Source organism: Malaclemys terrapin, chromosome 9, assembly GCF_027887155.1.
Source record: "Malaclemys terrapin pileata isolate rMalTer1 chromosome 9, rMalTer1.hap1, whole genome shotgun sequence".
In the NCBI taxonomy this organism is placed as follows: domain Eukaryota; kingdom Metazoa; phylum Chordata; order Testudines; family Emydidae; genus Malaclemys; species Malaclemys terrapin.
The window spans coordinates 40,152,097-40,175,049 of record NC_071513.1 but is presented as its reverse complement, the minus strand read 5'-3'; the positions used below and the strand labels follow the sequence as shown (position 1 = coordinate 40,175,049).

Here is a 22,953-nt window from a genome sequence, read left to right as displayed (position 1 = left end):
GCAAAGGGAGGCGGGAGAGAGGGGCAGGAGAGCCACATGAGAGGGGAAGGAGACGGGACTGCGAGTCTGACAGGAGCGCACTCGCATGGAGGGAGAGCGCTTTACACCCGGGATCGCTCCTTTTGGCTCACACCATCATTGATTTCCTTGAAATAACCACAGTGGTATAGGCCTGATTCTCACACGCAGGCCCCTGTGCACTGCTCTGGCCGTGTCCAGGGCCCTTAAAGCAGGCGGAAATGATACCCTCTTTCAGGCCCTGCTATGCTGGCGGAATGGTGTGAAGGGGCCGTAGTGTAACTGAACTAGGCCCTGTCTCTAGATCCCCAAAGCGCTCCCTTCCCCAGAGGATGGCACCACATTCATTAGTGCCATGGCTTGGGGTAGGGATGTGTGGTAGGTTTCTGTACCTCTCTGCCCCCATCTCTTTGCACAGTAAGCTGGCAGCTGTGGTAACCGCAGCAGCACCTCGCCCGGTGCTGCAGTGCTGACTCTCCAGTGCACCCTCTGTGCCAAAGTATCCAAGCCTCTGCTCTGAGAGCCCTTGGCCCTGCAGTCTTGCCTCCTTGAAACAGGACCGCAATGTGTGGAGCCCCTGGGGAGCGATGTTTCACCGGGTCGGGTGGCCCTTAGCAGGGAAAGATCATACACCTGTTCCCCACCTGCACACATCAACCCTCACTCTTCCCCCTCCTTCCCTGGGTACCAGACATCAGGGCTGTTTCTGTAGCAGTCTGATGATTTAGACACAATTCCACAGAAAGCCAGGATCTGCATATTTGGGCAACAGGAGTGATCAGTGCTGGACAGGGTCCAGCTGCCCCAGTGTTAGCGGACATGGGGCACAGGGTGTTTTACAATTTCTCATCTAGAGCTGGTCTAGACAGCACAGTTGCACAATGGCCTGTGCCCTACCACCATCAGATCCCCTGCTAGTAGTGCAAACAGGGCTAGTGAAGGCATGGCTGTACTGGAGTAGTGCTACGTACCCTGCACCTTTCCCCCTCTGGCTGCACCATCAGAGGGGACTCTTACTCTCTGATCCAGCAAAGCACTTACAGGGGTGAATAGTCCTGTAGTTCAATGGCACTACCTCACATACTTAATCTTAAGCATGTGTTTGAGTGCTCTGCTAGATCGGGCCTTAGCTACTTTTATTTGTAATGTATTTCTGTGCTGCTTTGCTTAAAGTCAGAGAGATGTTTCTTAGTTATCTTGTAATCACTTCAGGAAATAACCCAGAACATAACAAAAAGGTTCCACCTCAAACGCTCTCCCAGCTTCCACTGTCCCAGATTTTAGTTTCTGTTCATATTTAGCTGCCTTAGATGTAAAGGAGAAAGGCGGGGGGGGGGGGGGGGAGGGAGGATTTACATTCAAAAAGAAAAGAAACCATTTGATGGAAGCATTAAAGGATAGTTGCTTGCATGTTTCACAAGGTGCTTTCATGACTCTTAGCTTGATGGATGTCCTAGGGGTTGCACTGAGCTCTATGGAGTCTCACATTCTCTTGCCAAGGGGGCTGAAATCATGACATTCCCAGCCAGGTAACACAGAGATCAGTAGTGTCCCTCCTTCTGAAGAAGCCCCAGATCTGGACATTCCCAACTAGTTAACATCTTGATAACATTCCTCCTTCCACAGACAGAGCCTTTCCCTGATAACGTCCTCCCCATTGATCTCCGAGCCAGGCTGTGCTACCTCTGGGCAATCCTTGTGTCTTTATTAAATGTGTCACCATAAAACACCCAGATGTCAAGAGTAGTTGGCTCCTTTGTCGGTCGGCTGGTTTTCTCTGCTTGCTTGGATGAAGAATGACCTCTCAAAGCCCCGGGTCCTCTGTCGTTTATGTCACAACAGTGCCTTCCTCAATGCTTTCAAAGTGCTGGCTGAAAGATCGTGGCTGGGTGGTAAGCGGGGCAGAGCTAAGAAGCAGGAGTTCTCTGGAGCCTGTCCTGGGAAAGCTCTAAGAGCAAAGAGTGAGAGAGTTGGTATTTAGCCAGAACACAGGGAGAGATGCCTAGAGATTGACCACTTGGGACCTGGCTTTGCTCTGCACCGAAGGTACCCACCCTGCCAAGGGCTCATATAACCCAATATGCAGTGGAATCAGTGTACCCCCCAAGGCCTGAGGGTAGGGTGACCAGATGTCCCATTTTTGGGGACTTTTTCTTATATAGGCGCTTATTACCCCCACCCCCTGTCCCGTTTTTTCACAGTTGCTATCTGGTCACCCTACCTGGGGGGAATGGCAGGGGGACTCTGCAGGGGTTGGGCATGGATGGGGCCAGCATGTCTGTAAAATATGCAGATCCACTGGCCCAATCCCCAGTGTTGGGGGGCTGCAGGGGTTGCTCCCATTGCCAAGCAGTTGTGTGTACGTAGTGGCTGCACACATGTCCCCATACACTATTGTTCTGTCCCTCCCTACCCCAGTGTAACTCCCCAAATATGGTCCATTGACTCTAGCTGTGCATAGGGAACCAGCACTTGGTCCCATTTGCAGGAGACAAAGAGTGTTAGGTCTACGGGGAACTTTTAAGGTGCAGCAACCTCAGAATGGAAAGTGTCTGGAGATGGGTTAAGGGAAATGGAGCTTTTCGTGCTGTTGCCAGCCGAATCTGGGAGTGGCTGTTAGTACCTGGCAGCTGTTTAGTAGCCCCCATGGGACAAGCTGGTGGATCTCAGTCCACATCCCGGAGCCAGCATCTCCACTGGCCCTGTTTGCTGGCAATCTCAAGAAATCCCAAGGATTGAATGGGCCATAGACATGAGCTCCTCTTTCACCTTTAGAGGTGGTGTCAGCAACTCAGGACATAGGCAAGCTGTGGGGGAGGCCACTGGGGAAGCTTGTGCTATTACATGCGATGGACCTGCCCTGTGATTTGAAAGGACTTTGATCTCAAAGGCTGGAACATAGGTACTTCTCATCAGTGCTAAAGCAAGTAAAAAATAGCAATGTTTTAGAATATGATCCCTTAAAATCGCAAGTCACTTCTGTTTCTGAATAGACTTGTCTCTGACCCCACTTCACCACAGAATTCATGCTCTCTATGGTTCAGGTGAGTCTGCTTGGAACTGAGAGAGCACACGCAGCTAGGACCTCCTCCATGCTAAGCCTGCTGTGGTACTGTCTGGGGCCTGGTGTACCTGAGCACTGAGCATCGCTGGCTGTTCTTATGGCCTCAGTGTTACCATTTGCTCAGGACAGGGCCTTGTTCCTGAACCCCTCAGTGCCATTCTCAAAAGGAGTGTGATGGATTGATGGATGGCAGTTTGTGAGTGAACGACAGGATCCAGGGTCTCTCTCCTTTCTCCCATCTCCTCCTTATCTCCACCCTAACCTTCCTAATAGCCTTGTGCTCAAGGGCAGGAAAGCAGAGGGGTATTTCTCTGAGGAGGCTTGGGAGCAAACAAAAGCTCACTGGGAACCAAGGTTTCCAGTTTCCATCATTCAGCTGGCCTTTCCCTACATTTCCAAACCTGATGCAGCCACTGGGTGCTGAAAGTTTGCTGCAACCCATGAGAAGGTGAAGGGGGCTTTGGAGTTTGACTGCTGTTTTCCATTGTTCCATGGAGGGGAACTACCTCAGACCAGCTGCAAGAGTAAAGTAAGGGTAATCACGCAATGCTTAGAGGGTAAGCTTTTTGGGGCAGGGGCAGTATTTCTGCTGTGGTTTTGTACAGTGCTTGGTGTAGTGGGATTGTGGTCCAAGACTAGGCTTTCTAGGCATTCCTGCAATACAAATAATTAATAACCAGTCCAGCACCATGCTATGTTGCCTCCCCACCATCTGTTGCCCCTCCACCCCATCTCTTTTGGGGGATCCCCCCAACAAGAAATGGATGGTCCAGAGACAAAGAAGCTTCTCAGAAGGATGAACATTCTTACAGCACACCTTGGGGACAGGACCTCCTATTCTCTGTACTTTCTAATCCCTGAGAGAACAGGAGGACTTTGTTCCATTGTGGGCTTCAGGAAGCTGAACAAATTCAGTCAGTTGCTCTCACTTCGTTAACCATCACCTTCTCCTCTGTGCCAGGGTTCTGAGAGATGTCTACTTACTTCAGTATCCCAATGAGAGCTGCTCATAGGAAGTACCTCATACATTCCCCCTTTGGGTTGCCACGGCCCCCCTGAGTGCTTACCTAAATGCCTGGCAGCTCATCCAAGAGATATTTGTATTATGGTAGAGCCTAGAGAACCTTACTGAGTTTGGGGCACCATTGTGCTCAGTGCAGTACAAACACATGGTGAAAAGAGAGTCCCTGACCGACAGTCTAAATAGAAAGGACAGACAAAAGACAGTGAGAGGGGAAATGGGCACAGAGAGTGGAAGTGACTAAACCAAGATCACCCTGCTGGTCAGCCACAGAGCCAGGAATAGAACCCAGGTCTCCTGACCATACTGCCTCTACTAAGGGGTTCAGTTCTACCCCTACCTGGATGACATTCAAGGAATTTCTTCCTGCCTGCATATACCTTCTTCTTTCCTCCAGAGATGGGCCCCAGCCTGATCTGAGGGCAGAAGCTAACTTTCATGGGAGCAGCTCTTTGTTCCATAGTGGGAACTGCCATTGCCTACAAGAGCTGCTTGCAGGCACTTGAAAGACCACCCCTTCCCTAAGGATGCAACCTCCGGCACAATCACACCTTTCTGAGGTTTCTGGGTCTCATGGCTTCTAGTCTATGAGTGTCCATGAGCCAATGATAAGGCCTCTTCAGTTCAGCCTGTTATTTACAGATGAGGAGTGGACAGTCTGGAGGCACGGTTGCTCAAGAAGTGTCCTTTGCAGTGTTCCACTTCCAGTTGCAGGGACCGGGGATGGATGTCTCAAACAAGGGTTGGGAAGCCCATCTCAATAACTGAGAGTAGTCTAAGGAATCCAGAACAGAACTTCAAGTGCTATGGCTAGCGTTAATAAAAACTTTCCTTCCTCCTGTCCAAGGGCTTGTCAGTACAAACCATAGCCATTCATTATCTCAGCTCCGAAGGGAGTGTCTGATCCCCACCCCCCCACCCTATGTCGTGAGGCCTCTGGGACTCATGCCCACTTTGCCAGACCTCACCTTGGTTCTCTGCCTGGGAAAAGCAGATCTCTCCTAGATGGTCTGAACGCAGCCAACAAGAGTGGCCCCTGGTCACTTCATTAGAAAAGACCATTGTCAGTCTATGGGCAGTGGAGCTGTGTGCCTTGGAAGACAGCACCAAGTTCTCTTTCCAGTACTCAAAACCAGGCAGGGATCCAGACTCACTCCTTGTGAACTGGAGTCAGGACCGTCATGTTGCCTCCCCAATCCCTCTGCTCCCTGATGTCACCAGAACCACTGTGCTTCTTTTCAATTCCTCTGACCCTCTTAGAAGCAGGACTTAGAAGCAGCAGATTCTTTATCCAGGCCCAGAATCACTCCTTCTAACAGCATAACAGGTCTTCGCACCCTGGCAGCTGTAGCTCTTGAATGCTCATTTGAGGCACAACTCCAAGTTCCTTTGGAATCTAAGAATTCTTTTACTAGACACGTACTAGACATGGTGATCCTTTACCATACAGACAAGTAGCAGAAACTCAGCCTTAAAGGCAGGATTCTGCTCTCAATGCTGTAACTCAGGCGTAACTTTTGTGGAACTCAATTCCAGTTATACTTGTGCAAAGCTCGTGTGAGTGAGAGGAACAAGCAGATCTCTCTCTGACCATGGTTGGTCAAGCACAGGTAAATCCAGCACCAGCACTCTCACAGGTCTTCCTCAATTCCTTGTTTAAAAACAGCACTTGCTTTGGCTACTCAAGTTCTATATGGCAGGTTTAGCAGCTTATTACCCTCCACTCCATGGATCATTCACTGTTTTCAGCTGACCATGACAAGATTCCTCAAGGGTCTGGTTCATTCTAGGCACCCTGCGCCACCTTGAAGCTTGAATTCAGTACTGGCAAGACTCAAGCACCTCTCTTGGAGATCATGGGCCAGTGCTTCCATTGTGACCTGTTCCCCAGGCTACATTCCTAGCAGCCATTATATCAGCCTGGAGGTGAATGAGATAAAGTGCCTATGGCCAATCCTTTTCACAATGTTCTGTAAGGATAAAGTGGTGCTGAATCTGCACCCTAAATTTCTCCCTGAAGTCCTCTCTGGATGCCATCTCAAATAGTCCACTGGTCTCTTTTCCAGAACCACGTGTCTAGCCAGGAGAAGTTCAGAGCACATAAAGCAGATGTCAAAAGAGCATTGGTCCATTAGTTGGATAGGACAAATCCTTTCTATGGCCTCCAGATTTTTGGGGGTGGTGTTTATGGAGACGTTCAAGTGAACAGTCAACCTCCAAGAGATTGTCTAAGTGGACTAGACTCTCTACTCAATCCTTTTTACGACCAAGTGGGTGTGCCAGTGAGAGATCCCATGGAGGAACATTTTACTAGATGCTAAGGCAGCTTCTGTGGAATGATTGAGAATTGTCTCCATCTCTGAAAACTGCAATGTAGCCCTCCATTCCCCATTAGCTTCTTAAGCTAAGCGCTAAGTCTGAAGATTTTTATGCGAAGGCAGCCCTCTTTCTCCAATTAGGAGCTTTCCAGCCCTCATACAGGGGCTTTTACTCCTAGTTGCTCTCCCAGGAATGGGGAATCTGCAGAGGTGTTTGGGTTTATAATCTCATATCAAATGCTCAGTGAGTTTGTGTGTGTGTGTATGTGTGTATGTGCAACTTGAAGTCCCTGCTGCTGCTTGTAAGGAGGTGCAAGTGTCTCAAGAGTGTAGATCTTCAGAGGCAATATACTTGGATAACTCCAGTTACCGATAAGTAACCTTCCTCTTTCTAGTTAGCTAAGAGCTTGTGCTATGAATTAAGGACAGAACCATCCCCCAGAGTTCAGCCAGTGCAAGATTGTATTTGGTCTATCCAACGTCTCTTCGCCCCTGCTTGTGTCTCTATTTGTTTTCACTCTGCCCACTCTCTGCTCCATTTTTAACCCTGATTTTCTCTCTGCATTTGTTTTCTGCCTGGATTCTTTTCTTTCCAGTCTCTGACTGGAATAGGAACCCAAGCAGCATTCAAGTTCAAGGCAAAAACTTCACACCCACGGTGCCTGAGTGGATTCAGCATAGTGAATGCTCCCCTGCCAAGTGAATGTGCTTAAAAGATGGGAGGAGGTGGGGAGCTTTGTCCTGGGTGCAAGTGAGTGCCTGGCTTAGCACCATCTGTTACATGTTGGTTATAGCGTTTGGGAGTTACCAGCTCAACAGGTAGCTGTTTTGACCAGGAAGTATCAGCACCAAGTCCTTTGACAGCCCCCTCTGCTGCTTCCCTCCCCTCCTCAGAAGGACTCTGCTCGGGCAGGCCCTGCTGCCCACCTGCAGGCCAGGTCAGTGCCCCACTCTTAAAGGGCATTGGGCCATGCCTTGTGACACTGGCTTTCCCACCTGAAGTGTTTCGAGGCAGGGGGGAGAGTGGGTGTCCCTGCCACGCTGTGCTCTTTCCTGTGTGTGGCTGATGTGCCACTGCTGTGTATTTTCTGTTTCATTGCTCTCGGGGAAGAAGGGATCTGCACGGACAGGGCTGTTAAACCCTCCTCCAGAGACTGGGGAGGGGAGGGAATGAGGCAGGTGGGGAGGAGACTTTCTCCTTTCATCTCCAATCTCAGAACGGCTAAAGGAGAATCTCAGGCAGCCGTCCCTACAATAATACCCCTATCTGGCTGTCTCTCTGGGCTTCTCTCCCCTGTAACAGATACAAGAATACCATACTTTAGCCTCAATTGAAGCAACAGAGGTTTAAATGCTTTCAGCTCAACCACTGTATTCAGATACTGCTGGAACAGCAGAGCATTCAAGCTCAGACAGCCGCGAACTGAAAACCCAAGCCTACAAAAAAGGGAGAGCGAAAGACAGAAGGAAAGAAAGAAAGCAGGAAACCCAACGTCAACAATCCCATAACTCGCTCCAGCTCATTCATTTTTCTTCTCCCGGCAGCTCTTGGGAAGGGGTCGTGTGGCGTGGTAAGGAATACAAATGCTTCTCTATTTTTTTTCCTTTGTCCCAGTGAATTTATTTGTAGCAGGGGGTTCTAATTCGATGGATTTGGGGTTATTTTTTCCCCTCTTTACAATCTGCTGATGCGATGGCAAGCTCTGTGCGTCTCTGGCTTTTTTTTTTTTAATCTGGATTAAATGTTGGTCACTGGAGATGGGAACAATTATTATTAATTGCTACTCATTATTTATAACCATTCTCCTTCTTATTAACTTGCAGGCAGGTCGACCTCTTTATTGCCAATGACTATCTAGCTATATACGCACATATACCGTTGCGCACACATACAGCTCTCTTGCTCTCCATAGCCATCAACACGCCTGAGAGGGACCTAAAGGAAATGACTAATGGCTAGTGTTTGTTTAACCCTTTCTCTTTCACTGCCCACATCAGAAGGGAAATCGAAAGAAACAGACTCTTTTACTGCATTCCCCCTTGCTACTGCTGCTTGGAAGCAGGGTGTGTACAGCAAAGTTGTAAATAACAATTTTGTCCAGGGAAACAAATGAGTCTGTCTGTGGATGGGTGATGAGAGTAGAATGTAAAGATACATTGAGAATCTAGGGGGTATTTCTGATGGGAAGTACAAAGCCCAGCTTTTTCTCTAGACCTGTGCAAACCTTATTTGTTCCTTGTTGCTTTGAGGGGTTTTTTTAATCCAAGCTGCTGCTTGTTCTGTGGACAACAATAGAAGAGGGTAAACAAACAGATGTTTTATTCTTTTCTTCAGTACACTGCAGATCTGCGTAAAGACAGTTTGTTTGTTGGATGGGTGGACACAAACACCTGCGAGGCTAAAGAACTGTTTGATAGACCCACATCCTTTTGTGGCGTTTATCTGAAATGCTGAGCAGCACTGTGGGTATCTGCTCTGTTATAGAGGGAGGGAGAAGGGAATGAGAGATGATAGGCTAATGGGGTCAGCTTGGTCTGGAGATCAGCAAAGGGGAGTGTGGGTTGAGAGGAGAATTAGCTGTGGACTAGAATGGACCCATTCTACACCACCTTCTCCAGTGACTTCCCCTGCATTGATGGCAATTGCAGCAGGTCTGCAGTGTTAAAGAGCCGGTTAAATCATGCTGGTGGCACTGAAGCAAGCTGGAGTCTGCTCAGCATGATCAGGGCTGCAGTTTAGTTTTGGTTCCACCCTGCTTGCTCTGGAGGGATTCTCTGGCGAAGGAGTTTCTTTCCCTTTTTTTTTAAAGAGGGGGCTATTGAGGGAGCTGCATGAAAAGTCAGTGTGCTTAAATGACAGCCCCTTCGATTGCTCTCTGGGAGCAGCCGTTTAGCTTGTTGATTCAAGAGGAGGATGCTGACTGCTGCAGCCCCAATGGAGATGCTTGGAAGGGTGTATTGATTAAGCGGTGGGGGCACATCATCTGTGCAGGTGCCCAAGCAAAGGGACTGGGGAGAGAGCAAAACACAGCGCCGAGTAGTAAGGGCTCAGTGTTTCCTAGTTATTGCAAGTGCTGTGTTGCAAAGGTGATTAACCCTCAAAGGCTAAGGCATCAATGCTATAGTGCTTCTCGTTGATCTGGCATGATACAGGTGCTACAGGACATTCTGGGACACTTATGCTTGGTGGAATTTGCATAAAATATGTAGAGTTCCTGGGAATTAACTATTATGCAGTCCTGTATACTAGAGCCCTGAGAGGGACTATTTTAAATCTCACTCCTGTCCCACCACGCAATATCCACTCCTGTATTGTTTCTGGTTGATTTTTATCCTGATCCTATCTGCAAAAACCTTAGATCTCGCAAGAGAGACCAATTCTCCCATACTACTAAAAAAAAACACACCAAAATTGGTTGGTCACTATAGTATATAAATAAACAGAATTAGACACAATTTTTATGTGGCAAACTGACAAGAGATTTAGTATTTTCCTGCAAATTACCACAGTCTGTTTTTTGCCCACCCAATCCCACCTGCAAAAAAGTACATTTTACTGGCTCCCGCTATTATGGCAGCAGGTTCTTCAGGATCCCAGACCCACTGCAGGGCTCTACTATATACACCATCTCATGCCTGGTAGAGGAAAGAGAAGGTTCCTCGGAGCTTGAAGTACTGCAGCCATTGGTAGGACGTGAGGTCAAGAATGGGATATACAAACTTTCTGGACTGGGATAATCTTGTAGCCACGTTTCTAGAGTGAGATGGTGCATGAAGGAAAGAGGAGAGAGTGAAACCAACGCAACCACCAGGCAGGCCTGATGGACTCTGAAGCTGGGGGGTTGGCAGAGGTGGGGATATGGGGTTCCAGACCTGGGCACCCTGAGGCGTAGACCTGTTAAAAGGAATAGTGTTGTTAAGCATTGGATTGACAAGCCTACACACTGAAATCAGTTACCCACAGAGCAGTCACAGTTTGAGCAGCAGCAGTGCGAGCTTCCCCCACGCTGCCTCTGTACACCCGGCTGGGAGGAACCACCCCTAGGGGTGAGTGAGCAGTTAATCCCATGGCCAGTTAGATTCTTGGCCTCCCTGCTGAGTCTGCCAGCTATCTGCTCGTGTGGTGGTGTCTTCAGACAGAGAAAATGGGCTGAGGCCCTCCAGTGAGTAATGATTTCTGGGCACAATTCGCTGAGGTTGGTGTTGATTCGGTGACATAGAGGGCAATTGATTTAATCCATCACCCAGCCACTTCATTTTTTTCAAGGAAGAGTTTGAGAGAGACAGAACTAACAGGGTCCTAGATTGTGAGGAGAGAAGTTAGGCAGGAGACAAGCACATGCCTACTCCAGACAATGGGATTAGTCAGGGTGAGGTGGCTCTACAGATGGATGAAGATGCTGGTGCTATGGATGCAGTCCTGGCCTTTCAGTGTAGCTTTTTAACCACCTCTTTGCCGTAAAGGAGGAGCCTTCAACCTAAAGGATCTCCAATGGTTTTGAAAACGACGCTGCTGTTCCTGCAGACTTTCAATCTACCTGTCCTTCAGAGCGTGCCCAATGCCTGATTGCCTGTCCAGACTATACCCAGTGTCTGCTTTCCCCTCCCTCCTGATACACAAAGCCAGGAGAGGCAAGTGAGCACAGTGGTATCCAATTCTCTTAACAAGTGGAGATCTGAGAAGTTGCTGGTGCTTGGGCTGTACATGGTACCTTCTGGCACACAGATTCCACCACCTCTCATGGAATTTTCTCTTGCTTTTTCCTGTATGGTAAAAAATGCAGTAGGTGTATATGTACAGGTACATTCTGCAGATAGATCAGCATCTAGGGAGCTCTGTTTTTCTTTGGTTCTGTGTCTTTTCTGACAAATATGTCATGAAACTTCCCTCCTTCCACCTTAATTCTTTCTCAATCCCCTTCTTTCTATACATTTCTCCTTTACTCCCTCCTTCTTTCCCCGTCCTTCTCCATTTTGTAGACTTACTTTCATTCTGCTTCTCAGCATCCCCACTTTCCTTTCCTCTCTTCCTGTTTCAGTGTTCTCTCATTTCCTCTCTCTCTCTCTCTCTCTCTCGCTCTCTCATTCTTTCCTTTCAAGTCCTCCTCCTCCTCAGTTTTGCTCCAGCTCAGCTCTGAAGAAAAAAGCCCAGCCTTTTATCTGTGGGTGTATTCCTTCCAAATGTTTACAAAAAGTAGCACAATGTACAGACTGAATCCTGGCATACTTACACACCCAGACAGATAGCATAGTAAATAATCCTGCTTTTCAAATACTCCTCCAGTCCCTACTACTACCATCACTTTCTCCTGCTCCCATGTCTCTGAGCTAAACGTGTATTCATTTTGCACATACGTACATTTCAGATGTACCAAGTCTGGGTATTCAGTGTATATGCATATAGCAGTGGTGGGCAACTTGCAGCCCATCAGGGTAATCTGCTGGTGGGCTGCCAGACAGTTTGTTTATATTTGCATGGCCACATGCAGCTCCCAGTGGCCACAGTTCACCGTTCCTGGCCAATGGGAGCTGTGGGAAGCAGTGGCCAGCACCCGCTGCTCCCATTGGCCGGGAACGGCAAACCACAGCCACTGGGAGCTGTGGGCAGCCATGCAAATGTAAACAAACTGTCTGGTGGCCCACCAGCGGATTACCCTGATGGGCCGCAGGTTGCCCACCACTGGTGTATAGTATCTCAGTATGTATGTATCCATGGCTGGCATGGCTGTTTACATTGTATGTGTACATAGAATGTTTGTGTATGCATTACACTGTACTGCTATCTGTATCTAACACTGACAGAGTCCAGTCATTGACGGGATCATGCCCGGGACCTCTAAAGCTAAATGCATGAGCCTCTACTGCATGAACGAAAAGTCACATGGCTCTTAGCGAAGGCTGTAGCAGACTCATTAATCTCTAAATGGCCTTGGTGCCACTAGAGGGGACAGAACACCACAGCCAGGAGGTGTGTGGGTTACATGTATGGATATTTTTATTAATCTGTTTAGTGCTGTGTGTGTATAGCATTTTGCAAACAGAAGATGTAGCTCTTTGGGTAAAGAATAAGCACCTATTTATCGACTCAATAACATCACTGAAGGCAACAGGAATGAGGAATGTGAAGAGAGGTGCAAGGATCACAACAAAAGATTGTCATGGTTTCAGTTAGTGATGCATGGCATGCCAAAGGTTCTAGTTAGTTTTACACGTACGTTTATGTATAGATAATTGTGGTCAGATGTTTGGCTGCGTGTGTGTGTTCTCCTGGTATGCTGTCCCAGCTTTGTGCAGACAGCTGGCACAGTAGACCTTGAGCGAACCACTCAATGACCACAAGATCCGTTAACATACGAAGGCACCCAGCCAGGTGTGTTGTTGATGAAGCACGGTATTAATATCCCCAGACTCTACCGGACCACTAATACATGTATGCGCGTAACAATGGACCATCTCAGTGAATGGAGGGACATTCCGTTCCTCCCTAGGCTAGTCAGAGACACTCCATTTGAGGGTCCATTTTATAAATCAATGCAAACAAGTTATGTACTGCCCCTCTGACATTGTTAGTTGACACCGTCTGACGTAGCTGATTACCACCCATCACATTGTACATCTCTATTCATTACACTATCATCCTGACCTTATCTTTAGGATGGGTTAACATGTTCCTGTCATCTTTAGGTAATGTGTTGGTATCGAGGTCTTATGGTACCACCCTTCTGCAATATGTTTACCTATATATTCTTGTGCCTAGCACTACTTAGGAATGTGTGTTTCTGCAATATCAGCCCTGTTCTTGCCAAATTCTGTGAGCAAGGCTTCCCTCTTGCTCACAACTTAACTTTGCTTTATATCAGCAAAGTTTTGACTACTACTTTAGCTCAGGCCTCATACTAGGCCTCTGATACAAAGGCTTATGTCTCAGGCTCTCTTCCTACTACATTCCACCGCTTTTTGTCTTTTTATGAGGAGGATGTTTACCCATTGTTTCAGAAAAGCATAATGCATGGACTGAAGATGACTCATTGGACTAAACACTGTTATGTGGGTACCTTATTTACCATTTATACATTTATGCCCCATTTGTTCCATAGTTTGCACATTTTTTTGTACAACCGATGGACAGGTTTTATTTTTCAATTATTTTTAGTTCCTTATGGTGGACCTGGAAATGTTAGGCCCGGGACTTTGAGGAATGTAGTTTTATGATTGAGCCTTGGTGGCACATTTGAATAATTACTATACATGAGTAATATGGATATGGTGCATATATTTGTAGTGTATATGGGTATATATGTATAGTATGTGTGTGTACATATGACACCACCTTATATTTAAGCATAATTAAAAAAAAATAGTTTGGCCCTTGTGGTACTGTAGATGGCAATACACTTTTATTAGGGCAATTACAGTTACCACCTGTATTATCATTAATAGTAGGCTGAGTGTTTTCAAATACTGGGATAGGCATTATTACAGTGTGTTCCATAGTGCTATGTATATGAGAAGTAAAACAGACATTTGGAGCAGTGACATTACAAATGAGGCCTTTATATATAAATGTTTTGTAATTAGTTACTACAAAGTACTGTCCATCCATGTTATAGGTTACCCTTACTGCTGGTTGTTACCCTCTGGTAAGCTTTACTGGGTAGGAAACAGGAACAGCCAGCTTTTTTGTTTTATTGGTTGCATTGCTTAGTGTTACACCAGTAGCTGACATAGATTCAGTTGTTTTTTATGGATGCTGTTTTTCAGATAACCTACTGAATGGACAGTAACCAATTTATTAAATATTGTTGTGTTAGGATTTAGTATTGGTACCCAGGCACTGCACAAGATTGTTTTGAATAACATGTGCCTTCCTTACTGATCCCAAATTGTGACTGGTACTACCAGGGAATTTGTTTACCCAATTAGTAGTTACTGTGTAACTTAATTTTTTTACCAATTTGTTTTTTTTTCTTGCCTTCGTGTTATTTGCTGCCATTCATTTGTTGATTTTTTACCTGTGTGTTGGTTAAACAGTTTAGCAATGTTATGCACATTATAAATGATGTACAGCAATAATACAACAGTACAGCAATAATACAGTAATAAAGCAATAATACAGTTGCTTTTACATAGTAGCCAAGTTTAATTTATCTGACAGCGATTTCTATGCGATTGCCAAATTAATTGTTCATATATGGTAGATTGAGGTGTATTTGGTCAGTTTGTTATTTATAAAGCACTTTTTTTTTTATGCTTGGGGGTTTTTCACTGTATACTGATATTTTTTGGAGTTTTTGGTTTCTGGGATGCAATTATTACAGAGGACAGCTTGCTTACTTCCCAGATCAGTAGTCGGGGATCACCAATGTGGTCAGATGTTTGGCTGTGTGTGTCTTTTCTCCCTGTGGCTGTCCCAGGGAGACAGCTGGCACAGCAGATCTTGAGCGAACCCCCCCAATGGCCACAAGATCTGTTAAGGTACAAAGGCACCCAGCCAGGTTTATTGTTGACAAAGCACGGTACTAGTATCCCAGAGACTATACCGAACCACTAATACTTGTATGCCTGTAACACTAGCTCAGTGAACAGTGGGACTTTCTTTTCCTCCCTAGGCTAGACAGAGACACTCGCTTTGAGGCTCCATTTTATACATCAATATAAACAAGTTACATACTGGCCATCTGATGTAGTTAGTTGACACCCTCTGACGTAGCCAGTTACCACCCATTACCTTGTACATCTTTATTCATTACACGGTCATCCTGACCTTATCTTTAGGATGGGTCAGCATGTTCCTGTTATTTTTAGGGAATATGTTGGTATCAAAGTGTTCTGAGACCACCCTTCTGGAATATGTTTACGTATATATTCTTGTGCCTAGCACTACTTAGGAATGTATGTTTCTGCAATATCAGCCCTGTTCTTGCCAAATTCTGCGAGCAGGTCCTGCCTCTTGCTCACAACTTAACTTTGCTTTATATCAGCAAAGTTTTGACTACTACTTTATCTCAGGCCTCTAATACAAGGGCTTATGTCTCAGGCTCTCTTCCTACCACAAAAATAGCATTGTCAGTCATGTGTATAGTCTGCAGCATCAGATTTCCAATACTGTGTGTGCTGTTGTGGTTGTTAGTCTGAGTTGGCAGTTGTTGTGATTGTGAGTCAGTCTTTCTGCTGTTGCAGGGGTTGTGAATCTGTGTCTGCCTCTAATTGCTGTGTGGTCGGACTAGTGTTAGACCACACACTTGTTACACTTGTGGCTGAGTCTGTGTGCCTGCCTGTAGCTGTGGTGGTTGTGAACTAGTCTCTACCTGGAGTCACTTTCAGGGAAATTACCAGGGGAGGGAGGAACTGGGATTAGTTTTGGTTTATGGGAAATGGTTGTTGAGCGGCTTTTGGTTTTGCTGAATTAAACCCAGTGGTGGTTTGGACCCTGCTTATAATTATCACAGTCACCAGCATACTGGGGAATGTGCATAAACAGACCCAGTTTGGGGTTCGACTCTCAATCCAATGAGCATTCTTGTTTCCATATTGCCCTGTCTTTTTATTTTCCCCCTCACATGCCTCCTCCTTTGTGAGTATTTTGTATTGGTATTGTAGTGCGAAACCATACTTGGGAGCTTCCATGTGTCTCTAACACTTGGTTTGAGTGGCAGATTCTTTGCAAGGCCTGATGATAAATATATAAGCTTTGTGCCTCCTGGGTATGTGTGGGAGTCCCACAGGTTTTCTCTCTGTGTGTGTTTTGAGTCGTTGGGGTTGTTCTGTGTGCATCTCACAGGTGTTTGTGAGTTCAAAGATTCCTCTGCTGGTGAGAGGAAAAGGAAGCTCTTACGTTCTCTCTCTTACCATGGTGGGGAAAGTGATCCTTGCATGTAATAATAAAAATAAGCAGATCAGTTTGTTAGGTTCCCTGGAACCTTCCTCTATGAAAGGCTTGAGGTAAACAGAGACTTTTTTAAGCACCTCCTGTGGGGACAGTGCCATGCAGGGTTAATTCAGACTGCAAGAATTACTAGCATTACAATGTTGTGGGGATGAACTCCAGAAGCACTCAGGCTGCTCATGCTTACTAGAGGGCTCTCTGCTGTACAGGAATGGATTTCTTATTCCAGGCTGGATCAAAGTCTACTATAAACCATCTCCTCCTTACAGACGCTGCATGAAAACAGCCTGAGAGACACAGCCATTCAGAAAGAGGGTCCTCGGTGCTAGCACGTTGGCGTCCCCACCACTAGTCAGTTAAAAACAGAGGTGCTTTAACCAATCACCTCCCCACAGCCCTGCCATCCTTTTAATTAAACAGTCTATTCAGACAATCACTGTTGGATTTATGGAGGGTGCCTCGCACAGAGCTAGATTTTGCTTGATCCTTTTGTTGGTGAAAAGGACAGGTGCAGTCAAAGTCCCTGTGCTCAAAGGGGTCCAGCCAGTGTCCATTTGCATGGGGGAGCAGCGGGGGTGCTCCTATGCACTCAAACCATCCCAAATAGCCCATGGATCTGGCTTGGGAACAATGGGGAGCTTTAAAAGAGCCCCTAAGCCTGCCTTGTGCCAGCAAGGAAGGGAGAAAGAATGCTGAGTTGTACATTATTTTTACTCATAGGAGGTGATCAGATGCTTATGGGTGTCGATATAAGAACATGGGTGATCTGGCCCATCATTGCCCTGGGGCCAGCCAGTGCCCACCAGTAACAATCCAGCCCATGACCCCTGCTTTTGTTTACAACAGTTGAAGCAATGCATCAGAGAAAATGTATGCAGACGTGCAGGGCTGGCTCTACTGTTTTTGCCGCCCCAAGCAGCGCGCCGAATTGCTGCCGCACATGGCGGGGGCAGTCCACGTGCCGTTAGGGCGGCATGCGCGTTTCCACAGCGGCGGCAATTGGTCAGAAGCTTCTGTCTTCAGCCGGAAGACAGAAGCCGCCAAATTGCCGCCACGGGCAGCTGAACATAGCAGCTGCTGCCGAATTGCCACCGCCATGGAAACGCACGTGCTGCCCGAACAGCATCCAGACAGCCCCTGCCGTGTGGGGCGGCAATTCGGCGCCCTGCTTGGGGGGGCAAAAACATACGGACTGCCGCCCCTTGCAGATTGCTGCCCCAGGCACCTGCTTGGAATGCTGGTACCTGGAGCTGGCCCTGCAGACGTGTCAAATGGGATAGACTCTCAGGATCTGGCCCTGTTTCTCTCTCCATTCCCTTTAAGAAAAAGCCTTACTAGATTGAGGACCACAAACTGCTCTAATTGTAGCTCACACTCCATCACCCCACCTCACCTTTCCCAATAAAAATCAAGCACAAACGAAAGGAAGGAGAGATTGTGTGGTGTGCCAGGCTATCTCCTGTAGTCTCAGTGGCATTATCTGCACTATTGAGCTATTGCTGGCAAAGCACTACCTGAATTGGTAGTGAAGACAGTTTTCCCCTAGTGTGGATGGGCCCAAATTATTTTCAGCACCATGGCCCTGAGCTAGAAAGGTCCTTAAGTATGTGCCTAACTTTAAGGATGTGATCAGTCCTATTGGCGTCAATGGGACTGTATGTGACTGTAAAGTTAATCATATGTCTAGATAACCTGCTGAATGAGGGCCCTTTACAGGATGCATGCGTGGAAGTTGATGGAGCCATAGTCAGTTTCCTGGTGTAGACTGGTGTGTAACTATGGTCAATGTTAATACAATCCTAGTATCCAGTTCAGCTTTTGTTTTCACTGACTATAGTCTTGAACCAGCCTGCATTACCATAGATTTTGTTGCTACATCCCTGGTTCCTCCACATACCTGGCATCATCCTCCTTTCTGCCCCTTCCCACAACTTTTCCAGTCTTAGGATACATAAAATCATAGGACAGGAGTGGACCTCAAGAGGTCATCTAGTCCAGTCCCCTGCACTCATGGCAGGACTAAGTATTATCTAGATTCATAGATTCATAGATCCTTGGTCTGGAAGGGACCTCAAGAGGTCATCAAGTCCAGTCCCCTGCCCTCATGGCAGGACCAAATACTGTCTAGACCATCACTGGCAGATGTTTCTCTAATCTGCTCTTTAAAATCTCCAGTGATGGAGATTCCACAACCTTCCTAGGCAATTTGTTCCAGTGCTTAACCACCCTGACAGTTAGGAAGTTTTTCCTAATGTCCAACCTAAACTTCCCTTGCTGCAATTTAAGGCCATTGCTTCTTGTCCTATCCTCAGAGATTAACAAGAACAATTTTTCTCCCTCCTTCTTGTAACAACCTTTTCTGTACTTGAAAACTATTATCATGTCCTCCCTCAATCTTTTCTTCTTCAGACTAAATAAACCCAATTTTTTCAATCTCCCCTCATAGGTCATGTTTTCTAGACCTTTCATCATTTTTGTTGCTCTTCTCTGGACTTTCTCCAATTTGTCCACATCTTTCCTGAAATGTGGCACCCAGAACTGGACACAATATTCCAGTTGAGGCCTAATCAGTGTGGAGTAGAGTGAAAGAATTACTTTTTGTGTCTTATTTTCAACACCCTGCTAATACATCTCAGAATGATGTTTGCCTTTTTTTGCAACAGTGTGACACTATTGACTTCTATTTAGTTTGTGAGCCACTAGAACCCCCAGATCCCTTTCTGCAATTCTCCTTCCTAGGCAGTCATTTCCCATTTTGTATGTGTCCATTGATGCTTTGAGCTGGAGTTGTGATTCCCAGCTGCAGGAGATATACCTATGCTAGCTCTAACCCAGCTAGCTTACTACAAATAGTGTGTCTGCAGTGGTGCAAGTGGCAGGAGAGGCTAATGGCTCCAGTACATACCCATCTAAGATGCTAGCCATGTGCTCTGGGTGGTTAGCCACTCCTGCTGCTTGCCCCACCAGTTACTCTATTTTTAACACACTAGCTCAGTCAGAATGACATCCCCAGTTCAAAGCACAGACAGACCCTTAGTGCGTGGCTTCCTCCTCTGCATCAGGCTCCCTGCATCCCTCCACTCTGCCGTCTTTTTGCAAAGCTGGTCTGGAAAGGACGTACTTTCTTCTTTGCTCATCCTTAGGAAAAACTCTCCAGGGTAGGTCCAAAACACTACAGATTGCAAAGATGTTACTGCAGCATTGGGGATCATGGCTGTAAAATCTTGGATTACTTTTGTGGGTATATCTCTTAGTTTCTGTACTGAGCCTTCAAGGAACTCTGCCCTTCTACATCACTTCTGATCTATAACACCCTTGGCTCTTTCGGTTCTGGGCCCATAAACTGCTCTGCTGATGCACTTCAATCCTGATCTACATTGCCCTTGCTATCACGAGCTGTGTCTCCACACAGTTCAGCTAATGTACTTCATTCCTGATGAGATGTGCTCCTAGCTGCTCCAATCATGGGTCTTCATACAGCTCTCAATGCATCTCAGGGCTCATCTATACCATGGGGTAATGTGCTCTATGGGGATGTGATTTCTAAAGCACACTAACATGCTGCACATCGATTGGTCCATGTAGGCCCTGTTGGTGTTAATTACTGTTTTAGCCAGTACTGGGGGGAGGGATAGCTCAGAGGTTTGAGCATCGGCTTGCTAAACTCAGGGTTGTGAGTTCAATCCTTGAGGGGGCCATTTAGGGATTTGGGGCAAAAATCTGTCTGAGGATTGGTCCCACTTTGAGCAGGGGGTTGGACTAGATGACCTCCTGAGGTCCCTTCCAACCCTGATATTCTATGATTCTACCTTAAAGCACACTAGAGAACCTTCAGTGAGCACCAACAGTCTACTTGAAAAATTCATGACCAGATCCAGTTCTACTCTCCACAGAACTGGTATTTGACTCTTGTACCTCATGCTCACACTCAATTCCACATTAATATGGATAACTATCATCTCAGTTTGGAGCTAGCTAAGGCAATACTGCATCCCTGAAACCAGGAATGTCTGCATGGGGCCTGGCCTCATGTCCTGGTTGATTTGACTGAAGCTAGCATGTTTTCCTGGTTGCTGTAAACCACAGCAGACTGGCAATAAACTGAGCCTTCACAACCTGAAAGCTGAACCATTTCTTGGTCTTCCAAATTGGGGTGCCAGCAGCTGCAGGCTTTTTGGGTTCTCAAAGGCCAGCTCTACCTGGTGTTGCAGAAGTGGGCCTCCTCTGAACTGAACTTATCAAATGTGAGACGGTGTGATGTGGAGGCATCCTAACAAACTATATGTATGCAGCTTCTTACTTGGTACTGCCACTCCAAGGTGCCTCAGCATACTGAGAGACCTAAAAAGGGAAAGACAGTTAACTATGTAGTAACATTACAACAAAAATACAACTGAGCATTAATGTAAAATCTGAACACACTAGAGAGACAGGACAGCCAAGTGGCCATTGAAACCACCTTAGGCCTTGATGCCCAAACTTGATCCGTTTTTGGCAGTGTCATTACCAGGGTGAAACTAGGAATAGCCACCTGAAAGTGGCCATTTGGAAAAAATGGGTCTTCAGACATGAATGGAAAATGCTGAAAGCTTCTGCTGTCTGGATGTGCTTAGTCTGAGTGTGGTTTAGAGTAATGGAGCACTGGGAGACAAGCCTTTCTCTGGACTTCTGGCAAGCACTGCCTTGCAGATGTGGACAAATGCAGGTCATGACCCCAATAATGGGGAATGCCCAAACCTGAGGTGACAAGGGTGAGGGTGGGGAGAGAGGTGGGAAGGAACTTGAATGGAAGGGGAAGAATCTTTAAGTCACTTTGGTGCTGCTAAGTATCAGGGGGTAGCCGTGTTAGTCTGTATCTACAAAAACAACAAGGAGTCTGGTGGCACCTTAAAGACTAACAGATTTATTTGGGCATAAGCTTTCGTGAGTAAAAACCTCACTCCTTCTTCTTCTTCTTTCACTCTATGCATCCGAAGAAGTGAGGTTTTTACTCACGAAAGCTTATGCCCAAATAAATCTGTTAGTATTTAAGGTGCCACCAGACTCCTTGTTGTTTTTGGTGCTGCTGAGATCTTTTGAGAGCTATTTGCATCAGCCAGCACCACTAGCAGCAGACTGTAGCAATTGTTGCTTGTGCAGAGCCTTGTCTGTGGAACTAGAGAGAAATTATGTCCAAAGCTCACTGCGAAGAGTTAAAAGGGATCTCACAAAACTGGGTAACAGGGCAACAAAATGGCAGATGAAATTCAATGTTGATAAATGCAAAGTAATGCATGCTGGACACAAAAGTAACGTGCTCCAACAACTTGCAGCCAGCATGTGAGAGCATTCGTGTAGGCCTGGCCTGTCAGTTCACTACGATAGTACCAAATTACCTGGAAATGAGGCTCTGATTGCACAGTTCCTCTTTTGATACGACCCCTAGATTTCTGATTAAACAGGCAGGAACCACCGCACAAATGTCACTAATATTGGTGTAAGAGAGGAAAAAATGTCCATTAGTGACTAACCTGAGACCACTGCTCTCACTCCACTCATAAGCCAGATCAGGTGAGTTCTGGCGTCCAAAACGGCGTTAACCTGTTGTGTCATGTAGGCCCCTGTTAGCGACGTGCTTAGTGGAGGAAGCTCTTGGAGCTGGGTGCAAAATCTCTACCACTAAATGGAATGTTCGGCGGGGTGGGTGGGGGGGAGAGATTTCCCTTAGTCTGATGGAGTCACCCCTCTCTGGTAAAACACCCCGGTCAGAGATTACTTTGATTGGGGGCCTTGTGTTTCTGTAGAGCTCATGGTTAGTGACTTTGGAATGCAGCATCTTGCACTGAGTATTGGGTGTTTCCAAAGAATTCCCAGCAGGGAGAAGGGGAGCATACCCCACCTGGATCCACTGCTGTACATAGTGCCCTCCCCATTATGTTTCAGAGCTTAGTTGGTACCACTCAGTGAATTGTTCAGAAGCAGGTGGGATCAGCAGCGGGTTGGGGGAGCATGCATGCAGCCCAGGGATCTCCTCCTGCTTTGTCATACTAATGCTGTCCTCCTGTCCTTCCTAGCGAGCCCCCATCTCAGTTCAGCTCTCCCCACATCCACAGAGCCAGACCCATGCGGATTTGGCTCTCTGCTGTGAGCCTGCAGGCAGCTTAGTGCACCACTGCCATAAGCAGGTGGCTGCTTTATCAGACTGGGAATCGGCATCCACACTTCTTTGGCATCGGCCCCAAACTAAAGTGGCTCTCCACTACTCTGTCCACCCTGCTTATCCACTCATAGCCGCTCTCCCCTGCCAATGATACCAGCAGTCACCCCGTTTGCTGCTCCTCCTAAAGCTGCCATCTTGCTTCCTTTCATGCTGCATCTTAGTCACAGATAGTGCTCCCCGGTCCGATCCATAAGGACGCTGATCATTTCTCCTTCCAATGTCACCTCTTCAAGACGCACTTCTACCATGATTCCTAGAAGACATCAACCAGCTGCTAATGTCTAGGGCAAAGGCCATTTGGGAAGTGCTGATGTTGATGGGCGGGGAAGGTTGATTGTTTGCTGTACCCTCCCCTGCATCCTCAATTACTTGTTTGTTTTCTTAGCTTGTGAGCTGTTCAGGGAAGGGACTGTGTATTGCTATATCTTTGTACCATGCCTATAACAT

At 46.8% G+C, this 22,953-nt stretch overlaps 1 protein-coding gene across 2 annotated transcripts in view; it reads left to right on the top strand.

The window, feature by feature from the left end:
* The window catches only part of GABRA3 (gamma-aminobutyric acid type A receptor subunit alpha3), a 156,300-nt gene that overhangs the window by 29,314 nt on the left and 104,033 nt on the right, over nucleotides 1–22,953 (top strand). Inside the window, exon 1 of one of the 2 annotated variants that reach the window (XM_054040637.1) lies at nucleotides 7,676–7,992. The exons of the other annotated variant lie outside the window; for it this stretch is intronic. The gene's annotated coding sequence lies outside the window, so the exon portion shown is untranslated. Of the gene's footprint in view, nucleotides 1–7,675; nucleotides 7,993–22,953 lie in introns of those variants that run through there. 2 annotated transcript variants of the gene reach the window in all.